The sequence below is a fragment of the Ursus americanus genome, chromosome 2 (genome assembly GCF_024610735.1).
Source record: "Ursus americanus isolate L20-20 chromosome 2, mUrsAme1.1.p, whole genome shotgun sequence".
NCBI classification, from domain to species: Eukaryota; Metazoa; Chordata; class Mammalia; order Carnivora; family Ursidae; genus Ursus; species Ursus americanus.
The window spans coordinates 34312845-34327207 of NC_142128.1; the positions used below are offsets into that span (position 1 = coordinate 34312845).

The 14363-nt window shown below is 45.0% G+C and overlaps 1 protein-coding gene across 20 annotated transcripts in view; it reads right to left on the reverse strand.

The window, feature by feature from the left end:
• The window catches only part of RBFOX1 (RNA binding fox-1 homolog 1), a 1395365-nt gene that overhangs the window by 57764 nt on the left and 1323238 nt on the right, over window positions 1–14363 (reverse strand). The gene's annotated exons all lie outside the window — the stretch shown is intronic.

Here is a 14363-nt window from a genome sequence, read left to right on the forward strand (position 1 = left end):
TCCAAAGGCAGGCAGCAGGGAGGAGGTCAAGGTCCGATTCCAGAGTGGGCTAGTTAAGGCGTGGTCCCTGTGTCCAAGAGAATATGGAAATGACATTCACAAAGAATTCGTGATAACAGGAGACAAGCTCACCGCACAAAGTTAAAATTCTACAAAGATAGACTGCAAGAAGTATGTGTCTTATGTCGCCAACATCTATGTATCTATATACACACATATGTATATTGTAAGATATTTATATGTCTGAGCACACGATATACGTGTATGATGTATCCGCACATGTCTGTGCATGTGTAGTGAATGTGCACGCCACTGGTGTGTTGTGTGTGCACACGTGTACGTGAACTGTACATATGCATATTTCGATGTACGTGTGTATGTGCATACACTGTGTATACGTATGCACACGTTTCAGTGTGTTCCTAGTTATCTCTGGGGCTGAACTGTATGTTGTCTACTGATCACTTTCCCTATCCCATTTTTATTTATGTCCCACATTTTCCTTTACATATATTGCTTGTTAAAATTTTTTATTGCAATACAGAGTTCCTACGGACATGTGCATACATCGCAAGTGTGCAAAGCCCTTATGTGCCAATGGTTACCAATGTCCCATCAGCCCCCAAACCATTTAACAGCTTTTAAGGCACACACAACCATAATTACAGAGAAGTCTGGGAACTCAACTCTTAAGAAGAGGGTATGGGCTGAGCTTTCCTCCTCGGAGGAAAATTCTCTGAGTGGGAGGGCTTGCTGAGGAGTCCAGAGGGAAATTAAGCCTGGGGCCAGAGACCCCTGATAATTCATTCTCTTGCCTCTGCCTGGGATGTCCTTCCTCCTAGGGTGACTGCAAATCCTGACACACTGGGGCCCAGGAAGCCTTTAGGAAACCACTGCTGCTGCTTCTCCATATCTGAATCTCACAGCGCTCTCACTATGCCAGCCCCGAGCGTGCCATCCCCACTAAACCGCAGGCAGGGCGCCCAAACCGCATCCCGGGGAGGAGGCACTTCTCTGGGAAATCACACTGAGGAATCCACTGCGGCAGGAGATCCGTATTAAAGGCCCAGAACACCCAACCTCTCATAGGTGTTGGTTTCGAAAAGAGGGGGTCCCGTCAACATGTTACCTTTTCTCTCCCCTATCAACCGGAAGTTCCGCCCATCTGTCTTGGCTTCTGCTCCTGCCTCCCCAACAGAAGCCCCCTGACCTTACCCACAGCAGGATTTTAAATATTGGACACCTGAATGAACGTAGGGGTGGCTTAAACACATAAACAAGAAAATGAAGTTGTAAGTTGTAGGCAGTTCGAAGGATGGACAGACTCTCCAGTCAACCTCCCCTACTTGTCCCAGGTTCTTTTCTTGACCCTCTCCCCTAACACACAAGAGCTTTCCAGAGGGAAAAACAGGTAGAAAGAAGCAGGGTGGCAAGAGTTTCCTCCCCTGCATGCACCCCGCACCCTGCTCTTCTCCTGGGAGCTCACACAGTGTTTGTAAGGACAGACAAGGCTGGGAGGGACAGCGGCCTCCATGCTCAGAACGTCCTACCCCAAGGGAGTCTCTCAAACGTAGGTAATCAGGAGACGCACACCTCTCTCCAGGAGCTCCATTTGGGGGAACACCTAACTGCTCCGAGGATGCTGTGTCTCATGCGGTGTTGAAGTTGCCTCCAGTTCATATCCAAACTGCCAAGGGGTGGGGGGCTTCTCCCCTTCTTACCACCACATTCAGGAGCAGAAGCCCTCCATCCCATCTGTCATTACCACAGCGTCTTTGGGTACACTATATCCTAGCTTCCTGGGGGTGGAGGGAAGTGGCAGGGGGTGGGGAGATGAAATGGGTGGGGGTCTCCCACAGCTGCCATCCCCAATCCCCTCACAGAATTGCATGGGCTGGAATAGAACCCTTGAACCCAAAGTGAAGAGTGACTGACTATCATCTGTAATTCTCTGCACGTTCTCATGGATTCCACCAGATCTTTGTCTCAGGATGGAGGGCAAAATGCTGTGATTGTACAACAGAGTCAGAATGATTTTATCTATTTATGCCGAAAACACCATATATGTTATTGTTAACCTTTTTCTCATATTGTGGTTAAAGTCAAATCGTGCAGCCATACTTAACTCTCAGCTTGCCAGCCCCTACTCACCCACATCCCCTGGCTTGTGTTTCAACGAATGTGCTTGAAATTGTAGAGAGGTGTCGCTCTTAATGGGGAAAGCCACTAAGTCCTAACACCGTAAGAGCCCAGAAGTAATGAGATAGGAGCTGTTTGTTCAGGACTGGCGAGAAAATGAGCGAGTGTGGCTGGGACTCCAACTCTACCTTGCCACAGTTCAAATACTAAGTTTTCATAGGAACGCCCTGGATTTTGAAATAAAGAACATGAAAAATTCACAATCTGGCAGAGCAGCTGGCTGCCTGGGTGAGGAGACACGGTAATTATGCTGACCCATTCATTATCGCCAGCTCCCGCGCACAGTGAGTGAGAACAGATCCCTCTCAGCGACAAGCAGGTTTTACAATAATTCTTGGAGGATTTAGATGTTGAGATACAACACGAAACAGAAGCTCGGCAGCAGAGCGGGGGCGGCACAAGCTGCTGGAAGTGTGGAGCCAGGACTCCAAATGTACCCTTGGCTACAGGGGGGAGATGTCCCTCCCGATGCAGGATGAGGGAGGACAGGTCTCCATGTGAGACTTTTGGGGGCTCCTCCAAGCTTGGCACATTAGAGGGATTCTTATTTTGTTAAAGGGACACAGGAAGGACAACACATCACTCCTGGTTTGAAAATCACTTTTCCGGGAGGTCAGGTGCCCTTAGGCAAAATAAGGAGGTTCTGCGGTTCATGCTTTGGACCAGAGCCATCATGGGGGGAGACTGGGTGTCTCCCAGATAGAGGATTTGCTCAGCTATCTCTTTTTTGTTACCAGTCTTGGGCTGCCAAGGGCTGTCCTTATGAAGCCTCTAGTTCGTCATTATGATTAATGAACATTTCCTTCCTCTTTCCTCTTACTTTCCTTCCTTCTTATTCTGGTCCTCTTTTCCCCCCTCCTTTTCTCCCTCCCTTTCTCTTTCCGTCCTTCCTCCCTTGCTTCCTACTTTTATTTATGTTTTAATCTCCTTTGGAAGGAAGCTGTCACAAAGCTCTCCAGGTGAACTAGCAATCAAGTAGCTAGGGTGACAGAAATGAAAGAGAAGGACTCCCAATGTCGCTAGAATGTAAACTCCACGACGGCAGAGATCTCCATCTGTTCATTTAGAAGAGTGCCTGGCTCAGAGCAGGTGCCCGGATACCCTTTGGAGGTGAACCAGTGTTAGTCTCCCTCCTTTGGGACCGTAGAGGCACTGCCTCTCCACCTTGCACCTTCCATAACGCTGCCCTCTGTACGAAGTGTCCTGCCCGGGGTTCGCACATACCCAGGAGGCCAACGACACAACTGGCTCTCAGTCACGATCCCTAGAGAAGTAGGTTCTACAGCCATGCTCACAGGTGCTGCACTGGCCCAGGAATGACAGCCACACTTGGCATATGTGTGATTCTGATAAAAGGAGAGAGGACTTGGATAAAGGTATTGTAGCTGGAATTATTGCAAAACCTTAATTCATTGAAATTCACGTTCATTGCTGTGCTGTGTCAGGATTTGGAGATCAGGTTCTAGCTCTGGGGAAAAGCGGGAGTCAGACATGCCCCCCAGACACTGGGGGGCCTCAGAGGTCAGATTCCTTCCTTCACAGAGCCTCAGACAATGCTCTCTGGCAACCGAGCAAATCTCAGTCTCTGGGTGCAGTAAATATGTGCCATAAGGAACAATGGAACATAAGAGCACTTCTAATCCCTAACTCCTCTGATATGTGGCTGAGCCTTCTGTGTTTCTCCTCCTCTCCCCTAGAGGAGGTCCACCCCCTGCCGTGGGTTTAGGATTCCAAGTGGCTCCCTTCTCTTGCCACTAAGATGAATGGTCAATTGCAAGGGTACAAACAAAAAGACAAAACACAGCACCCCACAACTTCGTTAAGCTTCCTTTAGACTCAATTTAGGACAGAAGGAACTCATTTGTTTGTTTACTTGGCCACCATATGCATTGGTTTGTTGGTGCTGGGACACGGTTAAATGCATATGTGAAGCAATTACCTAGACAGAGGATTCAGATACAGATGAAACAAAACCGAAATGGCTTTATCCTTAAACCACAGAGAAAAAAGACCACTCAATTATGTGCTTACTTTGGGACACGACACCTATCTTTGGTTGAGTCAAAGTTATCACACTGTCTATCAATGCCCCAATTCAGGAGTTTGGACCCAGTAAGTGGGCAATAAATGTTAAATAAATCTAACGCAAAAATGCCAAATGGAAACTCACAATGTCCTCTCCGTTTCTGGAACGGAGTAAATCAATGTTAATAAAAGTCATAAACCTGTCACCCTATCCCATGTTTGTAAAAGCCTCTTTGTTAATGAAAGAACAGTGTTAGAAAGAAAAGACACCAAATTATGGAGCTGGATTTTTTTTTTTTTCCTAGCTGAACTTACAGTTAATAAACATGTAAAGAGACCATCATTGGGGAACAATGGAAAGTATTCAGGTTGCTCTGTGGACGCAATATAAATCCTTAGTTGTTGGCATGACGAAGACAAGGGAAGAAGGAAAACAACAACAACAACAACAATGGTTCATTATACTGGAAAGGTTCCCTCTTAAACCTTATGCAGCATGAATCAGAGTGAAAAATCTGGTATCACTGCAACGAAAATTGGATTTAGCTCATAAGGTAAAAATGAGTTTCTCTCAAAGAAAACAGGGCAAGAGCTTTGGAGCAAATACCAATTGCGCATCCTGTTGACACATCAACATTCCCTGCCTACCCACTCCCAACCTTCAGCGAGATTTATACCCGCAGTGCATTTTGGGGGAGTGGTGGTGGAATAACTCACTCAGTTCTTGGGCATGAGGAGTTGTATAGCATGGAACTCAATGAAATGGAAACTTTAGGGATGTAACAAGAGGCACGCTGTGATGTGCTCAAGTATCAAGGCGGATCAACATTTTTAAACGGAAGATGTGTGGGTGTATCAACCAGCCAAATGGGCCATTTACCAAAGTGTCAACTGCTTACTGCCTGTCTCCCATCAAAGACAAAGCCCCCACCTCCCACCTTCTCTGAGCTCTTCACTCAGTGTATTTACAGTGACAAACGTGCGCTCCCCCTCTGTCTCTTTTACGAATATGGTGCTTACCTTCGAAATAAACACAAATGAGATCATCTCACCAGCCCGGAAATCCCAAAAGAAGAAACACAAAACCAGTGGAAAATACTTGAGGGTTATAAAGTGCATATTAAAGTTTTAGAGCTTTGGGAGAGATGGAAGAGTAGCAGATGCAAAAGCCAACAGGGGGGCAGATTCTGCATCAAAGCCATAAAAATATACAGCCGCTGTAATGGGCAATTATTCTTTGCATTTGTGCTCTGGTTTGAATTTGCATGAGGTTGCCAGATGCCCTGGAAAAGGTGTTCCATCAGGACGGAGGAGAGGGCTTCTCTTTGTCCCTCTCGTCTCTGCCTTTGGCAACAATGCCGACTTTGCCCACCCTTGGAATGGCCTAAGACCGGAGGCGTCCATGCTAATTTGGGGTTGGATTGTTCCGTGGGTAATTTACGGTAGGAAATATTCACTTACACAATTCTGGGGGTGCAGACGTGCTTTCAACAGCAGGTTCATGGTTCTGCAGGATTCCCCTTGGGGGAACTCGTGTTTCATGTGCTGGACCGTAAATTAAGAAGTGGCATAATAGGTAACATGCCGAGGCAAAATAAACAACCAGCTATAGTTCAACTTCAGAGGTAGAGCATGGTGTGATAAACATCACAATGAATAGTAAAAGGAAAAAAAAAAAAGATTTTTTCCAAATGACAAATATGTTTGCTTATTTTTTCAAAATGAATCTCAAACGAAAGTACATCAAATTGGTTTATAACAATTTATACGCAACTGGGTCACTATCTTTGAATGACATGAAATGGGAAATTTAATACGATGGAGCACATTTAGTTCTAGGTCAAAACAAAAATGGAAAGGCTTTCAATTTTGTTAAAATTCAGCAATTTCAAGGTTTTGGGAGAGAAAGGGGGTGTTCCACCCATTTAGTCATTTACAAAAAGACCAAAATAGCCACTTAATTTGTTGGAATCTCTGATTCTCATATTCTCATATATCTATCCCTGAAACACACATTTGGGACTGACTCTTGTTTCATTTCAAAATACACGTTGATATTAAATACTGCTGTTTAGAAGTGAATAAATCTACATTTTGGACAAACAGTTCCTTATAGGACATCCTCATTTGAGATGCATTGAATAGGAAAACAAAAATTTCTAATTAATGTACAAGTCTAATCACCATTCCCCACATGGAAGAGTAATTTTTCACTGTTCATTTGCTGGGTTTAATCTCAAAACTGACATAACAGAAATGCAATGTCCTATAAATCTCCGCTCATTTGTTTCCTTAATATTCATATCCCATTGAACTGCAGCTGCTTGTTGCTACAGTCTATTACAACTTGCAAAAGTGTCGATAAAAATATTATGAAAGGCAAGATGTGTTTCTTCCTGGCTGCGTGTGCCATTTATTTGGGAAAAGACAATAAATGGCTCATGGATTGTCCCCCCAGCCTGCTGCTTGGTGGGTGATTAGTGATTAATTACCTGGCAGCAAATTGACATGGCACGAGGAAATTGACACAGCCCTGATTAATTAACTTTTTATGGGTGGTAGTTACTCACAAAACATTGCGCACCATAATTGAATCTCTCTACATAGCATCGTGGTACAAAAGTTTTAGTCAAATCCAAATTAGCCAGAAGTTTCTTGGCTGTTCTAGGTCTGATTAGGATGTGTCGAAGGAATTGGCAAGAACTTGAACTTGGAGAGAAAAGCACATTACGTGAAGGGGAAAAAAAAAAAAAAAAGATGGTGACATTGCCCTACTGGCTAGACTGTCCGAGCTGAATGTATTGACCTAAATCTTTACTGTATGAGGCTGCAATGCTGCCTTCTCCTTCAGCCTCCTCTGGCTGCTCCTTCTGTGTGGCTTCTCTGCACGTTCTCTTTCCTTTGTCTTGTCCCTAAATGTTGAGTTGATTGGTTCACTCAAATGCTGGCTTCATTGTCACTTCCTCCCCCAAGAGTTTCTCCCCATCTTCTCGACGTCTCTCGGCCACTCCTGTCACTAGCCTTTTTCCTTCCCTTGACTCAAGTGGCCCTTACCATCTCACTGGATTGCACGCTCATTATATAGCTCTCCGTGGGGACGTCCTACAGACTTTATTTTGGTCAATACTGTGTCTCTAGCACCTACAGGTTTACCTGGCCTCGGGTAATTACTGCAATGTTTATTGAGTATGTTGTCAGACGAGCTCAGAATTCAACAGTCGTTCAGCTACAGAGGGAAAATGGCGGTCAGCCCTTGAACCTGTGAGAGTTGCTACCATGCTGCTTATGAAAGGTGCATATTCTAAGAGAAAGTCAGGTTTAGCGAGGACGAGAGTGATGAGGGACTCAACCTCACTTGAGCAAAGTCCAGACAACAATAACCGGAAAAGTCGAAGCAAAGCTGTGATCACAGCTGGCCCAAATCCAGCCTCTCGTACTCCATTATCAGACAGAGGAGAGTCAACTGTATGATATATCAGCTACTATTTACTGACACTTGCTAACCGCAGACCCAAAGATTAAGTCAGTAAATCTTCACAAAACCATTCGAGCCAGGTGTTACTGCTACCTTCACTTTCCGGGGGAGAGCGGGAAGAGGCACAGCAGCCCAGAAACTCGCCCCGTGCTCTACACCCAGACAGCCTGACATAAGAGCCCATCATCTTATCTATCATACGACAAAGCAACGAGGCACGTGGGACCAAGGCATCCTGTGTCGGCTCTGGGAAAAAACTTTCTACTTCCACTCTCTCCCTGCTCCTTAGCGACTCTCAGATTTTACTCCCCTTCTATGGCCTCTTATAACAATACAAACTGCTGCATCCTCTCCCTACATTCATCTCACAAGCAAGAGAACCAGCGCAATTCATCATGGACTGAGTGAATTTGCAGGGGAATCTGTTGACAAGCCTACCTGAGACCTCGATATGCTCCTGGTTGGGGGCAGGAGGTGGAAGCAGGAGGAGGGCAGGCGCCATTTCTTCTGTTCTCTATTTATGTGCTGAGATTTCAAGACACCTGGAAGGGCTTTGCTCCTTTTCTACTAATTGGATACAGGCCACAGGGATCACTACTGATTTATAAGAGTCCAAACAAGCTGTTTTCCTTCCCCACTGGGGCTTATCTCCACATCTCCAAAAATACTGGGGAAACGGACTCTCCCAGCAATGGGGACCTGGGGTAAGCTAGCATGGTGTTGTATACACAACCCTCATTACTGTCAAAATAATGAGCTTCTCATGACTAACTTCAACTAGAAATTTTCTCCAAGATTTGAGAGACTTGCATAAAAAAACTTTCATAATATTTGGGAGGAGGCACTTTTTTCTCTATATAACTGATTTACTAATATTGTTATCAAATATCACTTCACTCATAACATGGTTAGAATCAGTCTCTTACTTAGAAAGGAAATAGATGACTCGTCCAGGGATAAAAAATAAAGAAAACTAAATGCCATGAACACACAGGGATGATTTACTCTAAGCAGTGAGTCCGGTGTTCCCAAAGCAGAAATGTTTCCTAACTTAAAAACAAATTCAAAAAGCAGCAAAAAAACCCACACACAATGCTTACGTGAATATTCTTTCATCGCTAGGTCTTTGAATGAGGACGGCAGCCTTGGTTTTTAAATAATTGCCATCTTATTCCCGCTTACCTCCCGAAGCTAGCTGTTGTGTCTTCTCTCCCGGGTTAACAAATGATCTGATTAATCCAACAGACATGCGTGGTGGGCACCATGGCTGCCGGATGCGCAGAGATACGCTTTTACTTTGCAGAAGATGTATTTGTGATCTGTCTACTCACAGGTATTGACAATACCCACCCCGGGCAGGATCTCTGTAACATTTCATTCAGCACAACGAGAATGAATCTCAATCTTGGAGGGCTTAACTTGGCGGGACCGCGGAAGGCATTTGCAAAGGTGCTTTCTGTCATTTGAAGAAACGCTGGAGACAGAGCCGTGAGATGCTGAGATCTATTTTAATTTGGGTGAAGCGATTTGCCACCCTCGATTCGTTTGACAAAACCTGTAATGGTGTCAATTTAGCTTTTATCAGGTAGCCATGGGAAAAAAAGTCAAATAATTTATTTAAATAATTACTTTATCGAGTGCATACACACAGCAAAGTTTCAATTGTTAAATCATTCATGATCTGGCTAACAGGTGGCTGAAACAGCTAGCTTGGTGAATTGCCTCTCCATGTAGGAAGCAAGGCAAGGGAGATAAATCAGTTTCATATGTTGGGAAAGATTTCCCATGGTTCTCTGGGGCTGCTGCGGCTCCTGCAGGTGAAACCCTCAAGAGGGGGTTGGCGGTGGCTCACAGGATGGGAACATGATGCAAATGTGTTGTTCACTTCAATTCTAGCCATCACTGTGGGTATAGCTGGCCAGTGTTGAGGCCATCTGCTTTTAAGAGTCAACTTCCACTTTGGAAGGCTGAATCCCAATCCTTTGAGTCACACCCCATGCAAAACTTGAGGACAGGTGTCCTCTGGATCTATGAATTGCCTGCCTGATACCTGAGCTGGAACCCTCCCCAAACTCCCATCTTTAACAGAGTAAAAGAAAGCCGTTCAGAAATAGGTTGTCCGGTCACCAGACTCACATAAACATTCCAGACTAGCTTCTTCGGTGAACTTTTAAAAAGTCCCAGAGAAGATGGCTTCTGTGGAAGAACCGGAAAGTGTAGCCATCCATTTGAGGAGATAAAACGCCTCAGGCGATCTGAATGACTCTTCACACAAGGACGCTCACAAGTGGGTAGGTATTCACGAGTATGCTCAGGGCAATCAGACTTGGCCAAGGTCAAACCGCTGGTGTCCTAGGACCACCTCTGCCCGAATCCAGGTCTTGTCATTAAATAATCGTTGCTCAGGGAGAATTCTGTAAAACCAATACTGGGGACTAGGGTTTGCCAGCAGAAATGAGCCTTTGGGAAATGCTTCTTGGAACCTGGAAGCAATTACCAAGGGTGGGCATGATATATATATCCTTGGGCAGGTGTGCCTATAGAAGTGGTTCTGGTACGTTTGTTTTTACATAAAAAGCAATTAGGCATCAAGAGTTGACACTGCATGCAAACAAAACCCAGGGAGACAGATTGAAAATATGTGGTGTGTTATTTGGTCCTAAAAACTGCATTTTGTTAACACTGCCCCCAAATTCTCCAGGAGCAATAAAATAGCTTTTGGCATGACAGTACTTTTACAGAAATGAAAACATGATTTAAGAAAATGGTGTTTTTGGAGTGAAGCGAGTGTTTAAATTATCATGTTTAAATGAACTATGCCAGGCTCTTTTCCCTTCCATGGGAGGCAAGCTCAAGCTTCCTTTCATGATTCTTTGCACTGCACCGGGAGATTTGCTTTCGAAAAGAAAGAAGGCAAGGGGAGGAGGCGGCCACTCTGTGGTTGGACACCAGAAGCACCAGAAACACCCAGAAGCCCCCCCTCCAGCGCTTGAATTGCATGTCGCTGGGTGTTCTTACTCCCCCTTCTAAGCTGTTCACTCCCAGACGTGCTGACTTTGAGAGAGGACTTGGCTCCGTGTCCAAAGCTGTGTCCCCCAGGAACACACACCAGCCCCAATGCATCAAGTTGCCCCCTTTATATTCCAGGAATCAAACAGGATCTTATTTTTGGCCTCTGAAAATTTCATATTCAGTCTGAACACAGAATAGGTGTTTTTTCCCCCCATTTTAAATCTACCTTAGTTGGAGAAAGCAAATGAGGTACAGAGGAGTGGTTAAAAAAATGGACTCTAAACTAAGCTGCTCAACCCATTGGAGGATTTCTTCCTCACGTCTGCCAAGGACCAGCGGAAGGCAGGCATGGCCCAGGAGTTCAGTGTGGGGGGTGCACCAGAGAGTTTGCTGGTCTTCTTATAAAAACGTGAGCATTAAAAAGTACGTTCTGTCAACGCTATCACAGGACTTGGGGTTTCCAGGGAATTCCCCCAGAACAACTGCCTCGCTGCCTTTCACAAACATCTCGTCTCGGCCTCGTTCTCTGGCTGTGTGTGCACTAGAATCCCAGGGCAACGTAGTTTATTGTTTTAATATCTGTCTGACACAAAGCAAACCGTCCTCCAGTGACTCCTTATCTGTCATATGTATTTCTGTGAAAGAAATATCAAGACAAATAAGATGTTTGGGGGCACACCACGGGATGGTAGTTTTTGCAATTGGCAGCCTTTTGCAGAAGTGAGACCCCCATCTGCAAAACACGAAAGCCACCATTCTGCATTGAGATTAATAACCAAAGCGCCCAGAGAGCTAGACGGCAGCCGCCCGAAATGTGGCGTCTTCTTTGCAGATTCCTGTCTGTAAACAATGGAGGATGTTCAACTAGTGGGTTTTTTTCTTCCCCCTGAAATTGTCTCTCTCTTTTTTTTTTAAGAGGGCAAAACAGTCACAACAAAGTTGTCTCTGATCACAAGCCGGCCAAAGTAACTGCCGCTGTGGACGAAGCCGCAAATCCAGTTGGGGCGATGCTGGGGCGTGGACTGAAAATACAACCGAGCCAGGCAGCTGGTGTCCAGGTGAAATAAGTTAACATAGGAGCTAGTAAAAACCTCTTAAAAACCACCTGTTCAGGGGTGCGAGGGTGGCTCAGTCGTTAAGCGTCTGCCTTCAGCTCAGGTAGTGATCCCAGGGTCCTGGGATGGAGCCCCGCATCGGGCTCCCTGCTCAGTGGGGAGCCTGCTTCTCCCTCTCCCACTCCCCCTGCTTGTGTTCCCTCTCTCACTGTTTTATCTCTGTCAAATAAATAAATAAAAGCTGTAAAAACAAAACAAAACAAAACACCTGTTCATAAATCAGAGCGCCGTGCCACATGGTGGGAAAGCAGGGCTGGTGGCGCCAGGCAGAGAGATGGTGCTTCAGTGATGGGGACAGAATGATACAGGGGCTCAGGGAGCAGTGGTGGTGGCTTCACCTCTGTGTCCGGCAGAGGGCAATCGCTGGGCATTAAATCGGGCGTGTGCTATGACTGAGGTGACAGGCAGAGCATGGCCCAGTAGATGTCTCAGAATCTCCCCGTCCATGGGTTCAAAGAGGGAAATAGGATATCAGTGGTCAAGTGTGTCTATAATGTGGGAGGATGGTGAGAACGTCAATATTTAGCTGACCTACCAAGAGGCATTAAAAATGCCGTGTTAACAGAAGGTCAGTCTCCTGTTGGGTATGGCCCCCAAATATCCCTGTAATTTGTTTGCAAGTCTGAGACATTAGCATTGTGTATCTATTATCTGTCTTGCCCACAAGAACTCGACACTACAGAGGCTGACTTAAGGACACCTTGCTTAATTAAACTGAATTTAAATAAAAAAATTTTAAAGAGAGGACGCCTTACTCATGAAGTTTTTACATTGCATGGAAGGGTACCTGGCATAGAGAAACAACTTGATGAAAATTGGTTAAATGAAGTAATGCATTTTAACCCCCCCCCCATCAAAGGGCTGATAAAATAGGTAAAGAATGGAAGGAATTATTTCAGAGATGATAAGAGAGGACAGAGGTATGTTGTCACCATAATGCTGAGCCACAAACGTAGAAGGAGCAAGGCACTGATTCCTGGTTGGAAAGATCCACTCTGGAGCACCTTTTAGACCAGCATTACTGGAAGCTGCGGAAGGACCCAGAATCAACCCAAGCAAACGATGCGAAGTACGTTTATGGAGTCTCACCATTTATCCCAGGGAACCTGGGGCAGATCTCAGAGAAAGCCAACGGCACCAAAATGAGGCCTCTAACTCCACATTTGGTTGTTGTTTTTTAGGAGGGCAAAACTAAGCCAATCCACCCAATTTAGATTGAATTCATGTCTCTATCTTACTTTGATAAGTACCAAGAGAAGCGTATTCTGTTTACGTGCCTGCCTTCCATTATTGGTGTTGAAATGTGATAAGATGGCACAAAGTGCCAAAGACCCATGCAAGTGCACGTTGAAAAGAAGGTCCCTTTTGCTCTCCTCCCCCTCACAGCCAGCTGTCTGGAGTCCGGCCGTTTCAGATAGGAATGCTAGCCTAACAAAGGGGTCAGTAAACTACAGCCCTTGGGCCACATCCGGCCCTAAGATTGTTTCTGTCAATAAAGTGTTATTGGAAGCAATCACACCTATTCATTTCTGTACTGTCTGTGGCTACTTTCAAGCTATGGACAGAGTTGAGTGGTTGCCAACAGCAACCAGATGGCCCACAAGGCTGGAAATATTTACTATCTGGCCTTTTAAAGGACAATTTTGTCAACCCCTGGCCAGACAGATCAGACATGGAAGAACTGCTGCTCCAGCAATCCAGGGTTGAGAAGAAGCAAGCACACGTTGGCCTGAGTGCAGAGATTGGACAGCTGCCTAGAGTTTGCGCTGGACCACTCCCTGCCTGGACACGTCCAGGAGAAGAGCCTGTGGTTGCTTCACTTCCACTCACCGGTGGATAAATTTAGAGACTAGTGAAGACGGAAGGCTTGGGACTGAGTTAGGCTGGGTTCAAAGTTGATCTGGCTAGGTCACCTGGGGCAAATTTCTTAATCCTTCTAATCCTAAATGTTTTCAAGCAAACAGGGGCATAATCATATTTCACGCTTTTCTTGTGAGGACTCAAGGAGAAAGTTCGTGTGAAGGGCTTAGCAGAATGCCTGACATACAGTAAGTGCTCAATAGCCATGAGTTAATATTGGTATAGTTACTATCATTTTTTTATTATTTCAGGGCTGGACTAGGGTAGGGCCAGTTAGGCACACACTTTGGGTACAAAATTTAAGAGGAGGTGACACCAAACAACCTGCCAGTAATCAGGATAAATCTTAAGTTTTTAAAAAATCAAAATTATTATTAAAAAAACGCATGATGAACAACAGACTCTCAAATTTTAAGCAAAAAAGTGCTATGTTGAGCATATTGGACCCTAAGGTAAAAAAAAAAAAATTGTAATACTCGTCCTGTCTTAATGAAAATTTTGATATTTTGTTCACTGTCAATTTTTTCCCATTAATTTAGATTTTTTAAAATACTGTATTAGAATACTATTTATCTTGACTACTGAGTTTTTTGGCACCTCTTTAGATTTTGTCTAAGGTGAGTCCCTCTCTCGCCTCACCCTCATCCTGGCTCTGATTATCCTTCTTTTAAGTGATT